Source organism: Oryx dammah, unplaced genomic scaffold, assembly GCF_014754425.2.
Source record: "Oryx dammah isolate SB20612 unplaced genomic scaffold, SCBI_Odam_1.1 HiC_scaffold_16, whole genome shotgun sequence".
Lineage (NCBI taxonomy): Eukaryota > Metazoa > Chordata > Mammalia > Artiodactyla > Bovidae > Oryx > Oryx dammah.
Window position 1 is genome coordinate 6,996,038 of NW_024070200.1, and position 23,135 is coordinate 7,019,172.

The following is a 23,135-nucleotide window of genomic DNA, read 5'->3' on the forward strand; positions in this document are numbered from 1 at the left end:
CCCAAATTCTCTCTCCCCGACACCCCCCCCTCCCAGTAACCATAAGCTTGTTTTCTACATTTGTGACTCCGTGTTTGTTTTGTAAATAGGTTCATTTCTACCATTTTTAGTATTTTCAGAAAACAGTTTCTTAGATTTTTTACGTTTTATTGTAGGGCAGCCAGTTACTAATGCTGTGCTAATTTCAGGTGGACGCAAAGGGACTCAGCCGTATGTATATATCCATGTATCCATTCTCCTCCCAATTCCCCTCCCATCCAGGCTGCCACATAACATCGAGCAGAATCCCCTGTGCTATACAGTAGGTCCTTGTTGGTTATCCATTTAAAATATAGCAGTATGTACCATTCTTTTAGGTTCTATGGATAAGTGGTATATTTGTATTTCTCTATCCGACTTACTTCAGTCAATATGATAATCTCTAGGTCCATCCATGTCGAGGGGCCTTTTTAAAAATTTAAATGTGTGCCTTTGTGTGGGTGGGCTACAAGATGAAGCAAATTCTGCAGAATAAATGAATGGAAAAATAAATCAGTGAATAAGCTAAGGAATTAACATAAGAATGAATGAAGCTCTATACTAGAAGGTGCTTAATCAGAAAAAGAAAAAAAAGAGAGAGAGAGAACCAGCCTTAGAACTGTTGAGAAAGGATTGCTAAGCTAAAGCTTGCAAGCATTTTGAATCTAAGGCAAATGCCAGACTGTGGAATTTTATAATGATAACTCACCTTTGGAAGAAATTTAATGTTCCTGTGAGCTAATAAAGCTGATGAAATGTAGATGGACTTTTAATAGGGGAGCTGAGGAAATACAACATCCCTGACTATTTATTTTTAAGAAAAGTCAGAATTAAAATACGATTTTCACAGATATGTTGCTAAAACCAAATCGACTAGAAGTAGGCATTCAAGGGTTCCCTCTTTAATTTGTTGGAGGCAGTCTAGTGGAGGTAGTTACACACTGGAGAGTGAAATTGGAGGTCCCCATTAGTCACACAAAGAGCAGCCATGAATACGGTTCCTCTGAAGATTTTTTCTCCAAATACCTCTCTCTTCCAAAACTGAGGCTCTACCAGCTTCAAACAGAGGGTCCTTCAAGCTTCTCTGTGCTTCTAGAAAAGCCACATCAACAGGCTATTGACAAGGATACTCTGCCCTCTTCTCCCCAAGGCGTAAAGAGAATACTTAATTCTTTGGGTTCAAAGCATCACCTTTCTTCTTATAGTGTAATATTGAAAAGAAAGCTTACGACTCAATGAAAAAAAGTTCATATCTCTAAAATTAAAGTGGGCTGACAGTGGTGAACTTCTGTATTTAGTAGTTAGTGATGGTAGTTTGGAATAATGACTTGAATGTCAGCGTTAGACATCTATAAGGGAGTTCAAAGTTGCTCAGAGCCATGCTTCTTGAAGATTGGATTTGAACAAGAAGTCATGTACAGTACTAGAGCAGTAAAATGGGGTCATTCTAGGAAAGGGTTACCATCTTTATTAAGTTCTTGGATCTCAGAGGTCCAGCACTGCCCCTTCTGACTTCCAGGTGCCCAGTGGGCACACAGATATAACACATACCATGCTGCATTAGCTGGTCTGTCTCCATGCATCACCTTCCCCAGGAAGAGCGTGAGGACCGAGGCAGAACGCGGAAACCAGACCGAGTCATCTCTGAATCCTCAAGGTCTAACACTGAAGTTAACTGTTAGTACAAGTCGGCTTCCCTGGTGGCTCAGACAGTAGAGAATCTACCTACCAATGAAGAAGACAAAGAGATGAGAATTCGATCCCCGGGTCAGGAAAATCCCCTTGGAGAAGGAAATGGCAATCCACTCCAGTATTCTTGCCTGTAAAGTCCCAGGGGCAGAGGTGCTTGGTGGGCTACTGCCCATGGGATTACAAAGAGTCAGATATGACTGAGATACTGACACAGATATAGTAGCAGAAGAGAGTCGAAGTGGGTCCTTGAGAGGATGAGTGTTTGGATGAATGGATGGATGCATGCGTGGATAGATGGATGAGTAGATGAATGGAAGGATGTCTTGACTTATTCATCTCTTCTTTAAAGAAAAAAAGGTGGGTTCTCAAGAGAACTGATAAAATGTTGTGGGTAGTGCCTCTAGATTAAGGACTGTCACATATTTAGAAGAAATAAATGAGAGAGAGAGAATCTGCTCCTTTCTGTTTCTTGCTGTTTTGTACCTTGCTGTGAGAGGATATGAACTTGGAGCTGCTGTAGACACCTTGAGAGCCCGAGGGGACATCCATTTATATGGTGTGGATAGTGTAACAGAAAGGTAGGAACAGTCCGGGTCCTTAAAGACTTTGACGAGTAGCTGATCATCCCTGGAGTGACCTCTATCTGGATTTTTTATTAAGTTCAGTTCAGTCGCTCAGTCGTGTCTGACTCTTTGCCACCCCATGAATGGCAGCACGCCAGGCCTCCCTGTCTATCACCATCTCCTGGAGTTCACCCAGACTCATGTCCATTGAGTCAGTGATGCCATCCAGCCATCTCATCCTCTGCCGTCCCCTTCTCCTCCTGTCCCCAATCCCTCCCAGCATCAGAGTCTTTTCCAATGAGTCAACTCTTCCCAAGAGGTGGCCAAAGTACTGGAGTTTCAGCTTCAGCATCATTCCCTCCAAAGAAATCCCAGGGTTGATCTCCTTCAGAATGGACTGGTAGGATCTCCTTGCAGTCCAAGAGACTCTCAAGAGTCTTCTCCAACACCACAGCTCAAAAGCATCAATTCTTTGGCACTCAGCCTTCTTCACAGTCCAACTCTCACATCCATACATGACCACAGGAAAAACCATAGCCTTGACTAGATGGACCTTAGTCGGCAAAGTAATGTCCCTGCCTTTGAATATACTATCTAGGTTGGTCATAACTGTTCTTCCAAGGAGTAAGCATCTTTTAATTTCATGGCTGCAGTCACCATCTGTGGTGATTTTGGAGCCCAGAAAAATAAAGTCTGACACTGTTTCCACTGTTTCCCCGTCTATTTCCCATGAAGTGATGGGACTGGATGCCATGATCTTTGTTTTCTGAATGTTGAGCTTTAAGCCAACTTTTTCACTCTCCTTTTTCACTTTCATCAAGAGGCTTTTTAGCTCCTCTTCACTTTCTGCCATAAGGGTGGTGTCATCTGCATATCTGATGGGAAAATTCTTTTACAAGAGAAAGATGCATCCCTGATGGACAAGCTTCTATTAGCTCAGGCTTTCTCCTTCTATTACACTCATTTTTTCTAGACTTCCTTTCTCTCCTGCGTTGGGGCGGCACTAAAGCCACCCGTCCCTGTGGAGCCTAAGCCGTGGTTTGGGCCAGACACCTGGACGGGGCAGCCCTGCCTTTACAGGCTGAAGAGCAAGGCAGAGGAGGGCAGTTGTGCTGCTGGTGGCAGAGGGGTCCTGCATGGCCTGCCAGGAAGCAGAGCATTCTGGCCATGGTCTTGCCCAACTGCGCTGATCTGGAGCGACTCCAGAGATGGGCGCTGTTGGTTTCTCATTTGACACTTGAACGTGTCTTCTGAAAGTCTCCCACTTCCAAGAAAACTGACGCAGCTGATGTTCCAGTTCAGCCCTTAGAATTTCTTGCTTGTATCATTGAAGAGGATAAGCCCTCTCTGCTTTTTTTTTAACCTCAAAAACAAAAATGGGAAAATCAAAATACACCATAACAAGGGACTCTAGGGTGAAAGGATGTGGAATGAAGAACAGGGTGAGGCTGGACCAAGGGAGGGTGCAGACTCACAGAGGTAGAGAACAAACGTGGTTACCGGTGGCGAGAGGGAGGCAGGGAGGGGCGCTGGAGGAGTAGGGGAGCAAGAGGTGCAAGCTACTAGTATAAGGTAGGCTACAAGAAAATAAATAAAATAGATTACAAGGATACATTGTACAATACAGGGAAGATAACATCTTGTAATAACTATGAATGGAGTAAAACTTAAAATTTATGAATCACCATATTATACACTTATATGAAATCAACTATACCTCAATTTAAAAAGAAGTGCATTTAACAAATGCTCCTCTTCTCTCCTTGTAGTTTTAATTATTTTTTGTTATTTTTATTAAAAGGGATTTCTTTTCCTCCCTACCTGAGGCCAATACAGAAACAAACTGGCTTTACCCTGGTTTCCAGTGTGAAAATATTAGAAGGAGATGAAGCCTAGTTTTAGTATGAAAGGGCAATTGTGAGTCTAGGCTTTGAAAATAACAAAACTCATTGAAAACAGCATTTCAATACCTTGCAGAGAGTAAGCACTCACTTTACTTATTATCAATAAAATTATTATTTTAAACAAACTGTTGACTGTTTTGTTATACAAACTCAAAGATGACACAGTTGTAAATTATGATGAAGCAGCTCACCCAGACCAAATGCCCAACTTTAAAAGTAGAGGAGTAAAAATGCAGTGGATTGCTGTTTTCTTTTCTTTTGGTTCTTATGTTAGTCAACTTTTCGTTTTGGGGAAAAATGTGAATTGAGCAGAAATTAGAGTTTCTTCTAGCAGTTTCCATGGCATCTTTTCATGGTAAAGCAAAGCCTACAAATGTGGGGGAAAGGGTGGCATTTGTCATTCTCGCAACTTGATCTTCTTTCCTTAGAGAGAAAGGGAAAGAGAAACTCAAAGACCATCCTTAGAAGAGGACGAAAAGAGAAAATCCCTTGCTAAATGTTAGTTATTAGAGCTGGACAAATTTCCACTGTTTAGATAATGTGATTATTCCCCACACTATGTTTAATTATCAGGTGTGCAGATAAGCTGACACTTTTATTCCTCTTTTAAATATTGTAACCTAATTGAAGAAAAAAGCATCCTAAGAAGTGGATAATTAAACAAATATGCTGTGAAACAAGGCCATGTGCAATTTTATTTTATGTGTAAATTATATGTAGACCCAAAGGGGATGCCATCTTATTATACAGTTTGCTCCCCCATTAGCATTTCAATAGAGACTTCCTTCTGGTTTTGAGGAACTCAGAGGAACAGGGAGCACCTGCCAAAGGTGTGTGCGAAGGAAGACTTTTAAAAGTTTGTTTGCTTCTTGGAAAGAAAAAACAAAAACCTTTCTGAGTTGATTGTACTTGCATAGCTTTCTGCTAGCTAGGAAAAATTAACCTCCGTTTGCTTGAAGGAATCATTCCTGCATAGCATCACAGGATGGTAGAAGTGAGTCATCCCATAGCTTGGAGAGAATGCTGAGCATGTTTGGTCCTGAGACAGGCCAGGATTTGGGCCCTGAGACCCTTTGCTTCAGGACTTGCACCTAAAAAATGGCTCCTGGAGCAACAAAATACGAAGAACTGATAAGAGAGGAAAAAAAAAATTGTGTGCATTTGCAGTTGGGGCCTGAACTGTAGTCCAGCAGGCTCCTCTGTCCATGGAATTCTCAAGGCAAGAATACTGGTGTGGGTTACCATTTCCTTCTCCAGGGGATCTTCCTGACCCAGGGATCAAACCTGGGTCTCTGGCATTGCAAGCAGATTCTTTACGATCTGAGCCACAAGGGAAGCCCAAACTATGGACAGCAAGATACAAAAGAACCAAAAACCCTACTGCCACTTCTGAGGAGGAGGGAGCAAAGAAAGGGAAAACGAAAGGGAAAGTCGCTCAGTTGTGTCCAACTCTTTGTGATCCCATGGACTATACAGTCCATGGAATTCTCCTGGCCAGAATACTGGAGTGGGTAGCCTTTCCCTTCTCAGGGGATCTTCCCAACCCAGGGATCAAATCCAGGTCTCCCACATTGCAGGTGGATTTTTAACCAGCTGAGCCACCAGGGAAGCCCAAGAATACTGGAGTGGGGAGCCTATCCCTTCTCCAGTGGATCTTTCAGACCCAGGAATAGAACCGGGGTCTCCTGAATTTCAGGAGGATTCTTTACCAACTGAGCTATGAGGGAAGCAAAAGAAGGGAGTTGGGAGCAAAAGCAAGGTACTGCACACACCACCAAGGGGGTGGGCAGACCATCTAAGCCACCCATCTAACTGCCCCAGGACCTCTCCTTAGCTTCATCCTCATTTAAGGAGCTAGCTCACTCCCCGTTGAGGATCTAGCAAGGGAAATTGTTACTTTTTCCCCTCTTACCCCCTGCTGTAACAGGGGCCCCAGTAAAGTCTTGTCTAAATTTCTCATCTGGCCTCTTATCAATTTCTACTGATCAAGGAGGCCAAGAACTCTGGTCTGTAACATATTGAAAAGACCACAAAAAGAAACTGTATTCCAAGGAACCAAGATAGATCTCTGGTCATAAAACTGGACACTCTGTGTGTCTCTTTTCATCTTTCACCCCTTATTTGACTGAATTCAGCTTAAAAATGTAGAGACTATAAATCAATTATTAACCATTCATCGACCTGTACGATTCTAGGATATATGCGTGTGTGCTCAGTTGTGTCCGACTCTTCACCACCCCCATGGACTGCAGCCCACCAGGCTCCCCTGTCCATGGGATTATCCAGGCAAGAACACAGGAGAGGGTTGCATTTCCTCTTCCTGGGAATCTTCCCCACCCAGGGATCAAACCTGCCTCTCCTGTGTCTCCTGCATTGCAGGCAGATTCTTAACCACTTGAACCATCGGGGAATGAGTGAGATTCAAAAGGAAAATGTGGAGGGATTCTTACAGTTCTGAAGTACTGCAGCCCATGACAATGCTGATCCTAGGTTGCCAGTGTATCTCATCTGGGGGTTCATTTTCACTCCCACTGTTCCCGGAACTGCTCCAAGATTGTGGGAGCTGTTTCCACCATCAGAACTTCTTCTTGAGTCTTTGAGGTCTTCTCTGTATCTGTCTTTGGCTTTGACATGCAAATATTGTTAAGCAGGGCTACACTTAAAAATGCTTATGTCTTAATGGAAATTTATTTGAGAAGACATATTCAGTTCAGTTCAGTCGCTCAGTCGTGTCCGACTCTTGGAGACCCCATGAATCGCAGCACGCCAGGCCTCCCTGTCCATCACCAACACCCAGAATTCACTCAGATTCACATTCATCAAGTCAGCGATGCCATCCAGCCATCTCATCCTCTGTCGTCCCCTTCTCCTCCTGCCCTCAATCCCTCTCAACATCAGAGTCTTTTCCAATGAGTCAACTCTTCACATGAGGTGGCCAAAGTACTGGAGTTTCAGTTTCAGCATCATTCCCTCCAAAGAAATCCCAGGGTTGATCTCCTTCAGAATGGACTGGTTGGATCTCCTTGCAGTCCAAGGGACTCTCAAGAGTCTTCTCCAACACCACAGTTCAAAAGCATCAATTCTTCGGCGCTCAGCCTTCTTCACAGTCCAACTCTCACATCCATACATGACTACTGTTTAAGACATATTAGAATGTCTTAAACATCTGCATGGACAAGAGCTCCTCAATATTGTGTATTGCCCAAAGTCAGATTCACTTAGTGAAAAGTCTGGCATTAGACTTGAAGACCTCGGTTATTATAAGTAATGTTGCAATGGATATTGGGGTGCACGCACCTTTTCAAATTATAATGTTCTCTTGATATATGTCCAGGAGTGAGATTGCTGGATTATGTGGTAATTCTATGTAGACTTTTCTGATGAACCTCCATGCTGTTTTTCACAGAGGCTGCACTGACTTACATTCCTAATAACAGTAGAGGATGGTTCCCTTTTCTCCACACCCTCTCCAGAATGTATTTTTTGTAAATTGTTTAATGGTGGCCATTCTGACCAGCGTGAGATGATACCACATTGTAATTTTTATTTGCTTTTCTTTAATAATTAGTGATGTTGGGCATAAATACATGTGCTTTTTAGTTATCTGTATGTTTTCTTTGGAGAAGTGTCTATTTAGATCTTCTGCCCATTAAACAATTATGTATAAATAATTCGACTCTTCCATACTCTATCTAAAACATTGTCTTAATAAATATTTCAATTTTTGCATTTTTAATGAGGACAAAGAGAATTACAGTATGTGTTTCTTTTCTTTGCTGTCATTAAAAGAATGCTTTTATTTTTTAAATAAAAATTATATGTATAAAACAATGGATTGGGAAGATCCTCTGAAGAAGAAGTGGCAACCCACTCCAGTATTCTTGCCTGGAGAATTCCATGGATGGAGGAGCCTGGCGGGCTACAGTCCACAGGGTCACAAAGAGTTGATCAGGACTGAGTGGCTAATACTGTTATTTAAAGAAGAGAATTAAAGACCTATGTCCTTCATTTAAACAGTGGTATCTGTTTGTATGTGTTTGTGCTTTTCTCCATGAAGCCGCCTTATATTACACCACTGTCTATGTTTAATTGAGTACTATTTGAGTGAACGCCAGGAGTTGGTGATGGACAGGGAGGCCTGGCGTGCTGTGATTCATGGGGTCACAAAGACAATTGAGCGACTAACTGAACTGAACTGAGATAACCATTATATGGGCTTCCCTGGTGACTTAGATGTAAGAATTTGCCTACAGTTCAAGAGACATAGGTTTGATCCCTGGGTCAGGAAGATCCCCTGGAGAAGGAAATAGCAACCCACTATAATATCCTTCCCTAGAAAATTCCATGAACAGAGGAGCCATGAGGTCACAAAAGTGTTAGAAACCACTTGAGATAAAGCAACAACAATGTAGCCATTATATAGAAGGAAGGAAATTTCCCAGATTTTTAACACCTTCTAATGTTACCATAAAATATTCCAAATCAACCCTGAGAGTCATTCAACTTGTGTTATTTTATATTTACCATTAGTAATATTATTTAAAGGAAGCTGTTAATTTCTCTCTGGTTCATACTGTCAGGACTCAGGATGAATCAAGAGGACAAGGTCAACAGCCTCTGAGTGACATGGAAAGTCTGCCCAGGGAGGAGGGGATGAGGTTTTCCAGGTCAGACTGAGACAGTTATATATGGATAGTGGATTTGCACTGAAGACAAGTAGGGGAGCTGAAGTGGTGTTGAGGCTTGTAATCAGGAGGGGCACAAAGATTAAAACCAAATGGGCATACATCATAAAAGAGGATATGTGGATTGAATTAGGATGAGGGGCTCAGGGTCATAAGTCACGAGGGTTCATCGATTCCTGTCTCCCAGGGTGATGGGATATGAGATGAGTTTGAACATGGTGGCTTCACAGATGATCAGACAATTTCAGTCACTGCATTAGGTGGTCCACAGCTAGAAAGAAAGCATCTAAGCTTGCAATTAGGAGACCTGAATTGTCTACATTGGGTGCCTTGGCTCAGCTGAACCATAGTGTCCCATGAAAAGATGTAAATAGCAGAAAATATAGTTTGGAAGGAAATAAAAAGACACGACAGTTGTAAAGGAATTAGGTTTTAAACATTTCAAGACAGTTATAAGCACTCTTATAAAAGAGCAGATTTCTACTGTGTTTCCTACTGAGTCATTCAGAGGAGAGACCTACTTTGAAATTTCTCAGCAAATTCTTGGAACCCTAATGCACAGCTTGAACCCCAAAGCAGCAGATGTTTTGAAAGAGTGTAAATGCAGAGAGAATGGCTTTCAAGAATCCAGTAAAATGTTGGGAAAGGGATTAAGGATAACACAACTGAAAAAGCAAACAACACACATTATTCAGATATAGCCTTCATTTCTAAGCTCATGTACAAAAGGATCCATTTTCATTTCTACATTATATCAAGTCCTTTTCCTAATTTTCCCATAATTTAACATTCGATTTATTTTACTACCCATATTACAGATAATTCATGGATAGAGTCTTGAAATTTTGATATGATTCATTTCATTCCCAAATAACATAAGGCCTTCTGCCTAATTTTCCCATATTTTTACATTCAATTTATTTTACTATCCACGTCACAGATAGTGGAGGATAGAATCTTGAAAACTCAATTTGATTCTAAAGGTAGTGAGTATGAAATTACAAATGAATAGCAAAATAGTTATACATTCATTTAACAAATATTTATGGAAAATGTCACCTGTTCTCTACATCAAGCATTGTAGGGAGTAGAAATAAATATGGCGTGTGTATGTGTGTATGTGTGTGTGTGTGTGTGTGTGTGTGTGTGTGTTAGTCATTCAGTTGGTCCAACTGTTTGTGACCCCATGGACCGTGGCTCTCCAGGCTCCTCTGTCCATAGAATTCTCCAGTCAAAAATACTGAAGTGGACTCCATTCCCTTCTACAGGGGGTCTTCCCAACCCGAGAACTGAACCCGGATTTCCCACATGGCAGGCAGATTCTTTACCATCTGTATCACCAACGAAGCCCATGAATATGGCACAGACTTCATCAAAGAGCCGATACCTGATAGAGATGATGAAACACATAGGAAAGGCAAATACGTATGTAAAGTAACTATTTGAAGTTCATAGTGCTTTAGGCATTTTCAACATTTAATCTTTATAAGATCTCCGAAAGACAGATATTAGCAGGCCCATTTTTCTGATAAGAACCCCAAGTTTACTTAGGTTGACCTTATATGGCAAAACTATGATTTTAAACCTGGTCAGTGTGAGGCAATATCCACAATCTTTTAATTATACTAACAACTTCCTAATGAATAAAGACCAAATTGATAAATTAAATGATGATGAAGGCAAAAGCAAAGAATTGGGAAAGCTTTTGGGGTGGGAGGTGCTAAGGCATGGGAAGGAGAGACAGTATCTAGAGGGATGGTGTGTTGGGACAAACATGTGTGACTCCATCAGTGCAAGTGTGTGCAGCTCTGCCAATGCAAGCGTGTGCTGGTGTATATGTGTATGAATGAGCCTTTTGTTACAAAAGCAACAGCAACAACAACTTGACTTATGTGTGTCTCTTTCTATAGAAAACATCATCCTCAGTTGCTAGGCTTTTAATCACACCACATAGGGCCTTCTTGCAGTTTTCCTGACATTCTAGACACCCTTCAGCTTCTTTGAGAGATAGGATATCATTTAGAAAAAAAAGGAAATGGCTGCAAAGTGAGAAAAGTTGGAAGGAAAAGGAGGTGACCTCACAAAATGAAGGTATTTCTGTGCAGCTCATCTGGATAAGGGTCCATGACAAGGCTTGGATGGACAGTTCACTCTGACAAGCCATTTTGAGTTACCATGGTCAAAGAGATTATAGCTTATGTTACTACAAAAATACAAGTGGTGGTAGTGCAACCTAAGTTTTCCTGGAGCTGAGGGAGGTTTTGATCACATCCTTTCATTTCTGGATGAGAAACTCAGAGAGATGAATAGACTTTCTTATGGTCACACAGCAAATCAGGCAGGCTGCTATGGTAAGAATCTGGCAGTCTCAGTAATTCCATTGAGTTCTAGGTCGATTCAGTCATGTCTGACTCTTTGAAACCCCATGGACTGTAGCCCACCAGGCCCCTCCATCTTTGGGACTGTCCAGGCAAGTGGAGTGGGTTGTCATTTCCTCCTCAAGGGGATCTTCCTGACCTATGGATAGAACTCATGTTTCCTGCATAAGGAGCAGATTTTTTACCACCTTAACCGCAAAGAAACATTATTCTGGGTTGCCTCCTGAGAAGAATGAATGAGACGACCTGTTATAAAGTGTTTAGCTCTAAGTGTTCCTTGATAATAATGTTTAATATTAACTGAACAGAGATCTCCAAAGAGTTGGCCACAATTATCTCCAGGTCCATGCAAAGATTTTGATTGAGCTTCTTAATGCTGTTTTGGACTTTACAGGAACCTGTATTTAAAAGTGCTTGAAAACTTGGAGCTGTGCAGCCTTCAGTTTCATGGGTTCCCATATCATCATTGATGGGCTGGGTATCCACATAGCAGCTGCCTCCTTTGACCCAGAATGGATTCATTGCTTTGCCCCAAGTGCTAGCAGACCCAAGTCTCATCTAAGTTACCCTTCTAGCCTATAGGACATTATACTTCTACCCACTATCATAGAGAGTTCTAGATGTCTTTTCTTAAACTGCTAATATGTCCTGGCTTAAACAGATAGATACAATAGATAAACAGCCATCTCTATTAGCCCCTCAACTGCAATCCTGGATATGAGCCATGTTTCTCTGATTTTCCCCCCAAAAAAGACTTTAATATCCTGAACATTGGACACTCTGTTGTTATTGAAATGTCACCTAGATTTAAAAAAAAAATTCTGTTCTTGCCATTTTCTTTCTTTGCTATTTCAGTTTTGCTCTTATCTCCTCCTAGGAAAGCAAGTGGTAAACGTGAAAGACAACAGCCATGGTTCTTGGGTGACAATTAGACTCAACAGTGATTATACCCGAAGCCTACTTGTCCTCCTTTTCCTCATATATGTTTTCTGTTGCAGAATGGGAATTCATATATTTCAGTGTGGAGAGCAAGGGATGAGAGGAGACTTTATGAAGTCCACGGATTTCAGCAGAAGTCAAATATAATGTGTTGATCTGGGATTCCCCTAGCCTAGCTTTCCTCTATGAAGGAGGAAGAATTCATTAATGTACTACTCACTTTTCCAACTAAATGAAGCTGAAAAAACTGAAGCTGAAGTTGCTCAGCTGTGTCTGACTCTTTGCGACCCCCTGGACTGAGCCCACCAGTCTCCTCTGTCCATGGGGTTTTCCAGTCAAGAGTACTGGAGTGGGTTACCATTTCCTTCAATCTTCCTGACCCGGGGATCGAACCCAGGTCTCCTGCATTGCAGGAAGACTCTTTACTGTCTGAGCCACAAGGGAAGCCTAAATAAAGCTGCTCTAAGAAAATCACATGTTGAGATACTGAAAGAAGCCAGGCTCTATTTCTGAATGTTCACCCCAAAAAGTGATACAAAGGAGAAAAAACAAGGGTCATACCAAACAGCATCCCAACACTTCTTGATGGCTCCATAATGGAATACGCTATCAGGAACAGAGACGAATAACCCGTCTCCAACATGCACACACACGTAGCAACGGAGGGTAGAGTTTCTGGAAAATCAGTCCTGCGTGTGGATGCGCAGCACAGGCGAAGCTGGAGAATGTCTGCTTCGGTTTCTGCTCTCCTTCCTTCGTTCCTTCCCCCTTTCCCTTCCTCCAGCCCTCCCTCCACCCTTTCTAGAATATGACTGAACACTCTTTGGTCTTTGATGATGGCCATTTTCCATCCAGTCCAGGAAAATCTGAGGATTGCCCGGAGCTCTCTGGGACAAGAAGATGTAATGCTGACTTGACTTAACAGATGGTATCCAGAGGGGAAAACATTCTATCAGCATTTTAAGTGTCAGAGTTTGACAGAGAACTTGCCTTTGGGGTGTCTAGGAACCTGGACAGGGAAATGTGTCTTGACCTTATAGGAAGTAGGGCTGGTTTCTCAATCTTCTAAAATGATCTGGCTTGGTGAACGGGTGCAAATGTGAGGTGACATGTATATTTGTTGTCATTGGCAGGATACTTAAATAAAACAATCACATTTTCAGGAAGGCAGTGTTGTAGAATACTCCATAGCAAAGAAAGGAATATCCTGACTGGATATAAACACTTATAATGTTCTTGGCTTTTCTTTCAGAGAAATGAGGAATCACAGTCTTTTTGCAAATGATATTGGTGATAGATATATACAGAAATAAAGAAATAATGATGATGGATATATATTCTTTCCATCATTGTATAATGTTATATATTATATCATATTAAATATGTGTATGTGTGTGCTCAGTTACGTGCAACTCTTTGCGGCCCCCTGGTATGGCCCCACCAGGCTCCTCTGCCCATAGCATTTTCTAAGCAAGAATACTGGAGTGGGTTGCCATTTCCTGCTCCTTGGGATCTTCCCAACCCAGGGATAGAACCTACCTTGCACCTCCTGCATTGACAGGTGGATTCTTTACCACTAGCACCACCTGGGAACTCTGTGTTATATATAGTATATAATACATATACTATATTATATTATAATATATTATGATGGAAGAAATATAAAATCCACCATTATTATTTCTATCATTGTCAGCCACTTCCTATCTGTTTGAACACAACAAAAAGCTGTGTAACCTCTCCTAGCCTCAGTTTCCTTCTCTAGAAAATGGGCACAATGATACACTTGCAGAGGTGTTGTGAGCATTAAAGTGACACCTGACTCTTGGAACCACTTGGTCCATGACTAGCTTACTTGGCGTATCTTGATGGCAATGACCTTGTCTCTGTTTCCCCAGGCACAGACATGGTGCCAAGCACATAAGTGCTTAGTGTGTGCTTGTTTGAACACCACTTGAACAGAATTCTGCCTTTGATTTCTTCACAGTCTTCCCAAAAGGTGCCTTCTACTGATGTTTGATCTTAGCAAAGTTTCTCTTTCGGCTGGGGTCTTCATTCCTCACTGATACAACACAGAGTAGTCTTTCTGGAGAGATCTCTAAAAGGTAGCTAAAATGTTTCCAAACATGGTTTTGTCTCCAGAGAATGTTCTGTGATATTCAGTGAGTAAGAGAATTCTTTCTTGGCAATGCTTTTTCTCCTACCCCATCACACGTAGCAAGCATGCTCTTGGATCCTGTGGCTTCAAGAAAAGCAACAATATGAATCTCAGAACAAATTTAGGAAGACCTAGCCAGCTAGTTACCCACATGGCAGTGATAAATAAAGAGCCTTGGAGTCAATGGCTACCCAGAACTTGTCTCTTTGGTATTCTTGGGTTTGTGGAATTTCTTCGTGGTTTCAATCAACACTCTTCTTTTCTGTGCCTGCTGTATGCCACACATGGTATTGCAGAGGTTTCTCCCTTGAAGTCCTAAATATTTTATGTCATCACTTTTGATAAAATCAACAAAAACAATAACTTTCTAAAATGAGATCTATCCAGGAAGCCTTCTGTGTTTTGAAAGTAAGATCGCTGAACACCATCCCACATTTATCATGATTTGGCCATCCTTATGCACAGAGTAAAAGTCTCTCATAAAAGAAAATGTAGTGAGAATTTCTGCTTGCCCCGTTTTCTGAATGGCACCACACTGCATACTTTTAAAATCTGTTCGTCATAGCTTCCTGCCTTCTCCACTTCCTGACTCTGCCTTATCACCACCAGTGTCCCCGCCTTCTTGTCTACCTGCTTAAAATACATTTTCTATTTTAAATTCATTTTATTTAGCTGGGATTGGTAGTAAGAAAACCAAGAAGTGAAAAGAGTTATGTGTGTCATCAGAAACATTAGTGGATAGCGTTGGAATTCTTATTCTGACACTTCTCAGTTATGGCACTGGGCATATACCTTTAAATCTCTGATCTTTATTCTCCTGTCTTTAAATTAGGAAATTATCCAACCCCATCTTCTTGCATTGTTGAAGATAGAAGTCTTGCTGCTTACAAAGCTGTAGCTCAGTGGCCCAAATGCCATCATTGTTGGAGTGTGCAGAATCCTTGCTTCCCTAAACATTTTGCAGCCACTGTCTTACATGTCCGGGTGCATCTTCAGCTTCCTATAGCTTTGTTGTTGTCGCCCAGTTGTGTCTGACTCTTTGCAACCCCATGGACTGCAGCACACCAGGCTTCCCTGTCCTTCACCATCTCCTGGAGCTTGCCCAAACTCACGTCCCTTGAGCCCTTGATGTCATCTAACCATCTTGTCCTCTGTCGCCCCTTTCTCCTCCTGCCTTCCATCTTTCTCAGCATCAGGGTCGTTTCCAATGAGTGGGCCCTTCACATCAGGTGGCAAGAATACTGGAGCTTCAGCTTCAGCTTCAGCATCAGTCCTTCCAAAGAACATTCAGGACTGATTTCCTTTAGGATTAACTGGTTTGATCTCTTTGCTGTCCAAGGGATTCTCAAGAGTCTTCTCCAGCACCATAGTTCAAAAGCATCAATTCTTTGGCACTTAGCCTTTTTTATGGCCCAATTCTCACATACTGAAAAAAACTATACATGACTACTGAAAAAAACTATAGCTTTAAGTATATGGACATTTTTCACCAAAGTAATGTCTGCTTTTTAACATACTGTCTAGGTTTGTCATAGCTTTTCTTCCAAGGAGCAAGTGTCTTTTAATTTCATGACTGTAATCACCATCCACAGTGATTTTGGAGCCCAAGAAAATAAAGTGTCACTGTTTTCACTGTATTCCCCTCTATTTGCCATGAAGTGATGGAACCAGATGAATTTTAAGCCAGCATTTTCAGTCTCCTCTTTCACCTTTATTAACAGGCTCTTTATTTTCTCTTCACTTTCTTGCCATAAGGGTGGTATCATCTGTGTATCTGAGATTATTCATATTTTCCCAGCAATCTTGATTCCAGCTTGTGCTTCGTTCAACCCAGCATTTCACACGATGCACTCTGTATATAAGTTAAATAAGCAGAGTGACAATATACAACCTTGATGTATCCCTTTCCCAATTTTGAACCAGTCTGTTGTTCTATGTCAGTTCTAACTGTTGTTTCTTGACCTGCATACACATTTCTTAGGAGGCATGTAAGGTGGTCTGGTAGGTAAAATGAAAGTCACTCAGTCATGTCCCACTCTTTCTTTGTGATTCCTTGGACTGTAGCCTGCCAGGCTCCTCTGTCCATGGAATTCTCCAGGTAAGAATACAGAAGTGGGTAGCCATTTACTTCTCCAGGGGATCTTTCCAACCAAGGGATCCAACCCAGGTCCCTTGCATTGCAGGCAGATTATTTACCTTCTGAGCCACTAAGGAAGCCCAAGAATACTGGAATAGGTAGCCTATCCTCCAGGGGATCTTCCAGACCCAGGGATCAAACTGGGGTCTCCTGTACTGCAAGCAGATTCTTAACCAGCTGAGCTACCAAGGAAGCCCCTGGGTAGGTAAGGTGGTCTAGTATTCCCATCTCTTTAGGCATTTTCCAGTTTGTCATGATCCACACATTATTATTTTCCAAGCTATTTTTTTTCCTGCTTGGAAAATAATAATCGAAGGGGTCAGTCACTGAAGTCATGCATTTTAGGTCCATTACCTTCTCTTACCCTCGTAGCAGTGCAGTGATGCTGGCTCTGCAGTGCTTATTTTCAGATAAGAGCATTGGGGCTCAGGAGGTTAAATGGCTTGTTGAGATCACATAGCTAGTAAGTGACTCAATACCATGTTTCTGACACCCAAACCATGAATCATTTCACTGCGCTGGACTTCCTTTCTGGGAATAAGACAGGTTTTCAGAGAGCAGAGTAATGGATCATGGCAGTGTAACTCTACCAACCCCAGCAGGCGACCAGCTGCTCTGAACATTGATTATCTTTGGCAGACCCTCACATTTGAGGCCATGAAAGATTCAGGTGTTGAGACAGGATAGACTGGTTCTCTCCTCTGCCTCTGAGCTGAATGTCTGGGGACACCAGGATCTGCTTGACAATTTGGAGATCTAGCTCTCTGTCTTCCTGCAGAATGCCAGAGATAATGTACTTAAGAGATGCTGGATCAATCAGGTGAGAATTTATGTAAGCTGAAACCATTAGGTGGCTTAATTAAATCAGGGCATTTAACTCATTAGCCTTCTGCTCCTGGGACTAATAAACTTGAACCTGGTGCTGCTAATCACAAAAGAAGTCAAGCTGAGCATTCTGATGGAGAGATGAGAAAGAATGGGGGAACCTGAATAACTAACCCAGAGAAAAGATGCCTGGCAACATCAACAGGCAATGTTGAGAATTCGGAGCCTAAGTCAGGATTTCCTGGGAGAGAGTGATGATGACAATGGTGTCTGAAGAGAACTTGGGATGTCACCTGGTCATCTCACAAGGATGCCTTGTGGGAAGGCCATGTCCAAGCCATCACAGAAGCCTTATCTGTTGAGTGACATCCTGCCCTAGGATTGCTAATTGACTTGTGTGTACTCAGCCACCAGTCATGCCTGACTCTTTGCAACCCCATGGGCTATAGCCCGCCAGACTCCTTTGTTCATGGAATTCTCCAGACAAGAATATTGGAATGGGTTGCCATTTCCTCCACCAGGGAGTTTCTCTGATCCAGGGATCGAACCTGCATCTCCCGCATTGACAGCAAGATTCTTCACCACTGAGCCACTTAGGAAGCCCATAATACGGAATGGAAACTACTGGAAGCCAAACCTCATGTCTCTGCTCACAAGTGTGTGCATTGCTTTCTATTTGCTCAGGCTCACTTATCTCCTTCACTAGGGATTTTGAGATGAATGGCATTCTATGGTTCTCCTCTCTGTGTCACCAAAGTACCTTACAAACTCATGTCTCTTCCTCTGATCTTATCATTTCTTCTCAAACATAGCAGCCAGATTCATCTTTTAGAATAGGAGTCATGATGCCATCTCTCAGCCTGAAATCCTTCTGTAGACGTTCACTACCTTCAACATCAAGTGCAAATTCATTAACATGCCCAACCAAGTCTTCCTTTAAGTTTCATCTGCCAGCCCCACTACCACTAGTTCTCCCTTCCAAAGAGGGCAGGTGTTCATAAATAGTATGCAGTGGCTTACGTTTCCCCAAATATTCCACTCTCTTCTAACAATATGTGCCCTTGTATACCCCCATTTGGTTTGGAAGTCCTTCCTCTTCAGTTGGAACTATTCCTTCACTTCCATCATTTGATGGCTCAGACATCACTTTCTCAATCAAGTTCTTGATATCTTCAGGCTTCAAAAGCCTTACTTGGGCTCCTGCTCTATGCTTCATAACGACCTTACTTTTCTCCTGGGCACTCACCTATTTGCATGTCTGTCTTCATTTCTTTGGGCTTTTCCAGTGGCTCAACTGGTAAAGAATTCATCTGCCAATGCAGGAGATGAGAGAGGAGGGTTGGATCCTTGGGTCGGGAAGATCCCCTGGAGTAGGAAATGGCAATCCACTCCAGGATTCTTGCCTGGAAAATTCCATGGATAGAGGAGCCCAGTGGGCTACAGTCCATGGAGTTGCAAAGAGTCAGACGTGACTAAGCGCCCCCTGCCCCCCACATACACACACTTCCTTTCTAGATCCCAAACTCCTTGGAGTCAGGAACCATGCATTACTAATCATGACAGGCAGCCTAGGGTGTCATGTCTGAACAACCCTGAATGGTGCTCAGCAGCTTTCTAAGATGGAGTGATGCTTGGCTAGCATTCTGTTATCCCAGATGGGGAGCAAGCTGAGATCCAGAACAGAAGTGGAGCTCAGAGAGGCCATTGAAAAGAAGAGGGTGGTAAAGAGAAGCTGATATTAGGCCGGAAAATCTGGAGTGAGGACAAAAGGTTCCAAGGAGGGTTTTGTGGAGTTTTGCCATATGTCATTGAATGAAAAACATTTCTATATCTTCTCATGACATTTTCAGTAAAATAGCTTTTTGTTAATCTGTGGGCTTCCCTGATAGCTCAGTTGGTAAAGAATCTGCCTGCAATGCAGGAGACCCCACTTCGATTCCTGGGTCGGGAAGATCCGCTGGAGAAGGGCCAGGGTACCCACTCCATTATTGTTGGGCTTGCCTTGGGGCTCAGCTGGTAAAGAATCTGCCTGCAATGCAGGAGACGTGGGTTCGATTCCTGAGTTGGGAAGATCCCCTGAAGAAGGGAAAGGCTACCCACTCCAGTATTCTGGCCTGGAGAATTCCATGGACTGTATAGTCCACGGGGTGGCAAAGAGTTGGTCACGACTGAGCGACTTTCACTTTCACAATCTGTGGTAAGTTGGCTCTTCTGGGGAGTATGTGTCATATATTTCCATGATTTTAAGGTCATGGGACAGCCACTTCATGTTGCTTTTTCCCAATGGCCACAGATAATAGCTTGGCTTTCATGATCATATGCCAGTACCTGTTAGACACTATCCTTGCACAATTTTATTCAATACTCGCACCAACCCGCGGAAGAATTGCTGTTATGGTTAGTACAACTCTTATAGTGAGAAAATTGAGAGGAAGATAAAAGATGTTCCAAAAGTCACATGCTAAGTGGGATACTGGGACTTGAACCCAGGTCAATATAAAAGAAAAATCTATGCTGATATACTGTTCTCCTGGGACCCGTCTTGAGACAGGGCCCTGGTTTCTAGGCTTTCTCAACATCAGTAGTCCAAGGATGTCAAGAGAAGTGATTATGAACCATCTGGGGCCAAGCAGGGAGGAAGACCTGCTGGGAGGTGTGTAACTTCAGGATGCATTACAGATGTGCTCTTGCTTCCCACAGAGGTAGAGGCTTAACCAAGCCCTGTCAAGATTTCTGATGCCGCAATAACCTTCCTAGTGTTTTGACATTTTTTTTCCAGTTTCCTCTCTTCAAAAAATGTAGAGAAAATGACGGGGAGCCATCTCTGTCAATGCCTGAGAACCCAAATCAGCCTGAATGAGAGAGAGAGAGGTGGAGAGAAGAAGCCCCGTTTGAAATGTGTTTTTGTTCTAACCTAAATAGGATGAAAGGCAGCCTGCAAAGTTTGTCATCCAGAAGGCAGGAAGTACCCAGAACAGAAGTTATCTACTAGGTAATGTAGGCATTTGCAGCGATTTGGCAGATACAATCTTCTGTCTACAGACATCCTTCAGAGTTCTGGTAACTTTTCATAAAATAACCATCACTCACAAGCCCATGGGACTGGTCACAGCACTAACCTCAGCCCACCCTTGACATTGAGAAGGGAATGAAAGTGTTAGATGCTCAATCATAACCAACTCTTTGTGACCTCATGGACTGTAGCCCTCCAGGCTCATCTGTCCATGATTTTGAGGGCTGTCCTTAATCCCTTATCCAACATACTTAAGTCTCAGGGTCTCCATCTATCCATGAGGGCTCGAGTTCCAACTCTGAGTGGTTGTCAGTGTTATGAGCAATTGATGGATGTGCATGCATGCAAGACTCCATCATGTTGGTCCAAATCTTTAATGTAGTAGGTGCTGATTCTGTCTCCTCATTGAGAGGGGAAGGGGCTCATCTTAGATCTCATGGCACTCTCATGCCAGCCCCAGGAAGTCCCACCCCATTCACTAGTGGCTCAAATCAAGGTCTGTGTCTTTTTTAAAACTTTTTATTTTCTATTGGAATGTAACTGATTAACAGTGTTGTGTTAGCTTCAGATGTACATCAAAGTGAGTTATACACATACATGTATCTATTCTTTTTCAGATTCCTTTCCATTAATGGTTATTGCAAAATATTAGATCAGGTTCCCTGTGCTATACAGCAGATTCTTGTTGTTTATTTTCTATATAGTAGTGTATATGTGTTAATCCCAGCCTCTGAGTTTATCCCTCCCCTCTTTCCCCTTAGGGTACTGTAAGTTTGTATTTGAAGTCTGTGAGTCTGTTTCTGTTTTGTAAATAAGTTTGGGCCATATTTTAGATTCCACATATAAGTGATATCATATGATGTTTGTCTTTGCCTGACTTACTTTACTTACTGTGATCATCTCTAGGTCCATCCATGCTGTTACAAATGGCATTTTCTTGCTCTGAAGGGCACTTCTCCACATTTACTCCAGGTCAGTGACCCACTAGATATGGGACAACACACACACACACACACACACACACAAAAAAACAGCGCCTCTGAATTTTGTCCTCTCCAGCACCGTAGTCACAAACCATGTGTAACACTGGGCACTTGAAATGTGACTGATCTGAACCGAGATGCATACGAAGCGTTACTTATGCCCACTGGGGTTCAGACAGTCAGTATACAGATGAGGAAGGAAAATCTCTCATTCATGATCTTACATGGTTTACAGATTGGAATAATATTTTGGATGAAAAGTAAAAATGAAGTCGCTCAGTCGTGTCCGACTCTTTGGCACACCAGGCTCCTCCATCCCTGGGATTTCCCAGGCAAGAATACTGGAGTGGGTTGCCATTTCCTTCTCCAGGAGATCTTCCCAATTCAGGGATTGAACCCGGGTCTCCCGCATTGTTGGCAGACACTTTACCGATAAGCAAGGTTAAATAAAGTATAATATTAGATGATGTCACTTGTTGCATTTTATATTCTTTGAAAATGTGGTGAATGAAAAATATAACATTACATATGGATCCCTCATCACATTTACACTGAGCAGCACAGGTGTAGCATCTCTTTCTCTCCCTCTCTCTTTGCTCCCTTTTCAGGAAAGATGCTCCAGCCCTTTTGGCTTGTTTGTTCGTTTTCTTTTGCTGCTGTGCTCACTGTCTAGCTTTACTTGCCACACAGTTTTCTCCAGTAGTAGTAACAATAGTTGTGTAATGATTAGGGCTATTTGTGAAACTCTGCCTTCTCACTGGTCCTCTTCCTTACAAAACTCACCCATACGGTTTCTTGTCCAATTTATTTTTGCTTGTCTTGTCAGGCTGTCTCTGCACCCCTGAACAGTCATGGAGAATTTCCAGGAGATGCCCTTCCGTGAGTAGCCATCCCAAGGTCAAAATCAGAGGAGGGAAAGGTCACACTCTCAAGCCAGCTTCATTCTATTCCCTCCAGCTCTTCCAAGGACATGTCCTGAATCTCTCCATTTTTTTTTCTTTTTTGAGCATATAAAAAGTTGTACATAATAAATACATGCACCTTGATATATTTGGAGGTAAGTAGACACCTATGGGGGAGAAGGCAATGGCACCCCACTCCAGTACTCTTGCCTGGAAAATCCCATGGATGGAGGAGTTTGGTGGTCTGCAGTCCATGGGGTCGCTAAGAGTCGGACACGACTGAGCGACTTCACTTTCACTTTTCCCTTTCATGCATTGAAGAAGGAAATGGCAACCCACTCCGGTGTTCTTGCCTGGAGAATCCCAGGGCCAGGGGAGCCTGGCGGGCTGCCATCTATGGGGTTGCACAGAGTCGGACACGACTGAAGCGACTCAGCAGCAGCAGTAGCAGACACCTATGGAATCATCACCACAATCTATACCATAAACCTACTCATCACCTCCAAAAGTGTTTTCTCTCCATTTTGCCTTGCTTTTCTAAATTTATTTTTAATTGGAGGATAATTGCTTTACAATATTGTGTTGGCTTCTGCCATACATTAACAAGAATCAGCCATTGGTATATGTATGTCCCCTCCCTCTTGAACCTCCCTCCCACCCCCCACCCCATCCCACCCCTCTAGGCTATCACAGAGCACTGGGTTTGAGCTCCCTGGGTCATACAGCAAATCCCCACTGGCTATCTATTTTTACAGACGGTAATGTACATGCTTCAATGCTACTTTCCATTCATCCCACCCTCTCCTTCCTCTCTGTGTCCACAACTCTGATCTCTGTCTGTGTCTCCATTGCCACCCTGCAGATAGGTTCATCAGTACCATCTTTCTAGAGTCCTTATATATGTGTTAATATGCAATATTTGTTTTCCCATGTTGTTT